Raw genomic sequence first — 6,000 nt, 5'->3', positions numbered from 1 at the left:
CCATAAGGCCGGTACCACCAGGAGAAAGGATATGCCATCACAGGGGACAGAAGTGGAGACACTGTGCAGAAAGTGCGTCCTGTCTGCCCCACACACAGTTGGACAAAACGTGATGGGAGTACAATAGGGCAGCAAATGGGGAGCAAAGTGACAAAGTCCCCAAGGAATCCTGAAAATAGACTTCTGACTCAGCGGTAGGGCTTGGCACTTAATCAGACACGATTGGAAAGCACTCATAGGGTCAGCAGACAGATCTGGAACTATCTAGCAGTTTGTTTGTTTGTTTTTGCCCTATGTCTGTCTATATAAGAGAGGCAGGACAAAAAATCCTGAGGAGAAAACAATGGGACTGGTGGTCCCAGGGGGAACATGGGAGAGGAGGGAATGGGGACAGGGAGAGGGAGTGGGAGCCAACAAACTCAGGGATAAGGGAACACCAAGTGATCTAAAATGGATTGTGAGGAGTGGGTATGAGATAGCTTATTGTGCCAGCCTGGCTGATAAACGCAGGTGGGATTGACTGAGGGGTGGAGAGATGGATGGCTTGGTGAGCCTTGCCTTTCTTGTCTCTCGCTCTGTGATCATCCGACCAGTGTGCGGCTGCCTTGCTTGTTCCGTGCCTCAATTTAAAGGCTACAGTGCCTGTGGGACGCCTAGCCTGTGGACTGTGTTGCTGTAAGTTGAGGTCCCTTTAAGACTTCTCTGGAGCTGGGGACTGGCGGTTGGTGACCTGCCTTGTGATTGGCTGCTGTGCTGACATAGCCTAGCTCTCTCTGTAAATAGAGGAAGATCTGGCATCACACAGAGACTTGAAGGACTGCTAGTCTCTCAACTTTCTCTCATGAACATGAGTTGCACTAAGCCATTTATAGTGCTTTCTAATTTAACTGTTTATTTCTTGTATTGTATATTTATCTGTATATGATTTAACAGTTCATTTCTCGTTATATATCTAATTATCTTTATAAATAAATATATTATATTATCAGGAATTTGGTTTTATCTCTCTAGAGAACCCTGTCTAACACAGGATATAATGCCTAGTTGAGTTTGAACAAGTGCAATGTATCCAAGAGAAATTACTAAGAGCCAAATGGAGGGTGAGCATGATGGTGGGACAGGAGGAAGATGAAAGGAAATAGAGGAAAGAATTAGGAGGCAAAGCTATTTATAGAAGTCGAGCTACTGGTATGTATATATATGTAAATATATTAATTTATAATGAAAGAGATAGAGGCCAATGTGCATATACTTATATGTTAAGTATTAAGATAGCAGACAGATTTTGGGCCTCTACCCAAAGCCTATCTAAACACAGGAACACATTGTTCTAATAACCTGGGACTCTTTGATACTCACTTTCCCAACATGATCCCTGAAGACAAAATGGGTGCATATCAAATGTGGTGAAGAAAGTGGATGGCGCCCAGCTATCAAAAGTTATAGCACCTGGGGTCATAAAGGTTTGAAGTTAAACAAGCAGCCATATAGCAGGGAAGCAAATAAGCCCACATGGAAGAAGCACACTAGCTTGGGTGATCATGAGGTGTTGACTAGATCAGGTAGCAGGTATCAAAAGATACAAAACAAACAATTATATCAATGTGAAAGAGTGGGGTTGGAGTGAAGACCCAAAACCCATCTTTAGACAATTGGACATCCCCCCACAGAAGAGTTACAAGGAAGGGATGATTCAACCAGGGGAAAGTATAGCACTGATGAAACACACATCATTCCTCTAGTTCTTGATTACTTTCCCCTCTCCCCATTACCATGACTCAGTTAAACCTACAGATCCACCTAGACTGGAGTACACACATTGGTACAGATAAGAGCTTTTGACACATGCAATTCAGGACAGATAAAACTCTCAGGAACAGTAGTGGGAGTAGCGATATCATGAGGGTAGGGGGTGGTGGCGAGGAAGGGGGAGAAGATGGGGAACTGATCACAAGATTGGATATATAACCCACCCCCCAGGGGGACAAATAACAGCAATGTGGGTGAACGGAGACAATGGACAGTGTAAGTCACAAAATAACAATAATATATAATTGATCAAGGATTCAAGAGGGTGGGCGAGGGTGGGGGTAAAAGAAGAGTTGATACGAAGGGTTTAAATAGAAAGAAAATGTTTTGGAAATGTTGATGGCAACACAATTGAATAATGGACTGTTATAAAATTTTTAAGAGACCCCCCCAAATGATTAATAATTAAAAATTAATAAAACAAACTGTACCTGTAAAAAAATAATAAAACCTGCAAAATAAAATCTGGAAAGTGTACATCAAAGTTGAATCCTTTCACCATCCTTATTCAATCTGTGTGCTGAGCAAATTACCATAGAAACTGGATTAAACGAAGAAGAATGTGGTATCAAGGTTGGTGAAAGACTTATTTTTTAATTTATTTTAATTGATTTATATTTTATTTGTTTCTTTAAACATTTTATTGAGGGCTCTTACTGCTCTTGTAACAATCCATACATCAATTGTACATATGTTGCCATCATTATTTTCTAGACATTTATTTTGTATTGAGCCCTTGGTGTCAGCTCCCTTCTTCCCCCTCCGCTCTCTACTTTTGTGGCCCTTGATAAATTATAAATTATTACTATTTTCATATCTAAAACTTACTGTTATCTCCCTTCCCCCATGCTTTCTGTTGTTAAACCCCTGGGGGCGGGGTGTGGGGGATGCAGTTATATTTCTATTATTGTGATCAGTTCCCCCTTCCTCCCCTCCTCTTCCCACATTCTCCCTGACCTCCTGGTATCATATCTCCCATTTCTGCTCCTGGATTCTGTGTATCATGAGCTTTTATGTCTTATCTATACCTGTGCATAGGCTTCCGTCTAGCCCGCAGTGAAAGGCAGTACTATGGTCATGATAGCATGGGGTGAGGAAGCCTCAAGGAACCAGAGGAGTTTTGTTGGTGCTTTAGTGCACCCTAATTGATTCATCCCTTCCCTGTGACTCCTCTGTAAGGAGATGTCCCATTGTCTATAGATAGATAGGCTTTGGTTCTCTGCTCAACATCCCCCCCCACCCCACCCCACAGCCTCAACAATATGGGTTTTTGTTTGGTTGGTTGTTTTGGGTCTCCTGATACCTGTTACCCGGTCCAGAGGACACCTCATGATCACACAGGCTGGTGTGCTTCTTCCAAGTGGGCTTGCTGCTTCTCTGCTAGATGGTCATGTGTTTAACTTCAAGCCTTTAAGACCTCAGATGCTACATGGTTTGAAAGCTGGGGACCATCCTCCTTCTTCACCACATGTACTTATGCACCCATTTTGTCTTCAGTGATATTGCCAGGAGATTAAGCATCACAGCATGCCAGTGTGTTAGAACAAAGTGTTCTTGCATTGAGGGAGAGCACAAGCAGAGGCCTGAAGTCTGTCCATAAATTCAGTATACTGCCATATAAATATATATACATAGGCCAATACTTCAATTTTTATGAATTAATGTATCAACATATGTACACACCTATGCTATACCTCTATCTGTATCTTTGCTTCCTAGATCGTTCCTCTATATCCTTTCACCTTCCTTCTGCCTCTCAGCTAGATTGCTGTTGCTCTAACACCACCAGGATCTCTACGTCCTCCTTGATGTTGATTTTAATTCCCCAGTTGTTCCCTGTCTATGGTGCTGTTTGCTCACTGCTCCCTTTCCCTACCTCCTTCTCCACCCAGTCCCTCCAGAACCATTGGTCCCATTGCTTTCTCTTGGAGCTTGGTTCCCATGCCTATCTTATATAAGTAGGCAACCCAAAAATAACAGAGATCAAACAAAAAGAAAACAAAAGTTTGAAAAAAGGTAAAAAACCAAAACAATAAAAAAAAAACCGTAATTCAAGGGTTTATGACTGTCTCCCAACTGGTCCTGGGAGAATTCCAGGAGCTTCCCCTCCTAGCCTGGTCTATTTTTGAGCTTTCTTATTGTTCCCATTGCTGTTCTGCTATGTTCCTTTCTTGGTTTGCCCCACTGTGTGGGGGGGGATTCACACTGGAATAACTCCCAGCCATTTGTCCCCAGTATTGTCCTCTGTCTCAGTATGCTCCAGTGAAGGGACAATATGTCTTCAGCTGTTTTGGGCCTAACAGTCCTCTCGGTGCCATAGCAGCTCCATGCAGGGACATCATCCTCCAGGCTTGGTGTGCTGATATAGGGTCAAGACTGTCCTTTTCCCTTTTAACTTCTTGGTTTGCTTCCATGTGGGTGTGTCATGCCAGCCCCTCTCCCCAACATGCAGGTTTAGTGTTGTCCTTTGTAGTGTATACATGTAGGGAGGGGGTCAGTTTGACTCTGATTGGGGCCAGCCCTGTAGCCCAATCTATTCATGCATTTCTCCATGTGGTTAGGTTGCCCTCAAGGTTTGGTGTGCCATGGTGGGGTCTGCATGCATACTCCCCATTCTGTGGAGACATAAACAATACTCTCACCATGGGTGGGTGAGTGTCCTACTGCCCCTGTGCCATCATCTCCCTCCCCCCAATTTTCTCCCCCCCTGTTCCCGCCTTTTCCTCTTGTAATAGCATGTGCCTTCTTGGGTTTGAACTGACCTCCACCCAACTGCCTGTACCTCAATCCATATAGTGTGAGATAAGTGGGTTTTTTTCTATATGTATTGTGCTCATTGTACTTACCTCAGGGGACTCATGCTGTACTTGTCCTTCTGTGTTTGCCTGACTTTGCTTAGCATAATTTCCTCCAACTCTTCCAATGAAATGACATTTTTTCCTGTGATCATCAGTGGTTTTGAGTGAGGCATAGTATTTCATTGAATGTATGTGCCAGAGTTTACTAATCAGCTCATCTATCAATGGAAGTAGAGGTTGTTTCCAATTCTTTGTGATCATGAATTGTGATCACATTGGAGCTAAGATGACTGGTCGTGATTTATTTCTTCCCTCATCTGGATATATGCTCAGTGGAGACATAGCTGGGTCATAAGGTAGCTCAATTTCTATTTGCTTTAAATATCACCAGATTGCTTTCCACAGAGGCTATATGTATCTACAAGACCACAAACAGAGGTGGAGAGTACCTATCCTGCCACATCCCATCCAACATTTGTTGCTCTCTAATTTTCTGATTTGGGTTATCCTCAAGGGTGTTAGATGATATCACCTGGTTGTTGTTGGGTTTTTTTTAATCGTTTTATTAGGGGCTCAGACAATTCTTACCACAATCCATACATACATCCATTGTGTCAAGCACATATGTACATTTGTTGCCAACATCATTCTCAAACACATGCCATCTACTTGAGCCCTTAATATGGGCTCCTCATTTCCCCCCCTTTGTCCCCACTCCCCCCTCCCTCATGAATCCTTCATAATTCATGAATTATTATTATTTTGTCATATGTTATACTCTCCAATGTCTCCCCCTGCCTCTTCTCTGCTGTCCATCCCCTAGGGAGGAGGTTATATGTAGATTCTTGTAATCGGTTCCCCCTTTCCGCCCCACATTCCCTCCACCCTCCATGCATTGCCACTCTCACCACTGGTCTTGAAGGGGTCATCTGTCCTGGATTCCCTGTGTTTCCAGTTGTCATCTGTACCAATGTACATCCTCTGGTCTAGCCAGATTTGTAAGGTAGAATTGGAATCATGATAGTGCGGGGGGAGGAAGCATTTAAGAACTAGAGGAAAGTTATATGTTTCATCGTTGCTACCCTGCACCTGGCTGACTCATCTCCCCACAACCCTTCAGCAAGGGGGGGTCCAGTTGCCTACCGGTGGGTTTTGAGTCTCCACTCTGCACTCACTCTCATTTACAATGATATGATTTTTTGCTCTTTGATGCTTGACCTGATCCCTCGACAGCTCATGGTCACACAGGCTGGTGTGCTTCTTCCATGTGGGCTTTATTGCTTCTGAGCTAGATGGCTGCTTGTTTATCTTCAAGCCTTTAATACCCCAGATGCTATATCTTTTGATAGCCCGGCACCATCAGCTTTCTTCACCACATTTGCTTATGCACACG

The sequence above is a fragment of the Echinops telfairi genome, unplaced genomic scaffold, assembly GCF_000313985.2.
Source record: "Echinops telfairi isolate 266 unplaced genomic scaffold, ASM31398v2 ScPeMD7_3509;HRSCAF=4178, whole genome shotgun sequence".
Taxonomy (NCBI): Eukaryota; Metazoa; Chordata; class Mammalia; order Afrosoricida; family Tenrecidae; genus Echinops; species Echinops telfairi.
The sequence above is the reverse complement of the archived record's forward strand: the minus strand, read 5'-3'. Positions refer to the sequence as shown.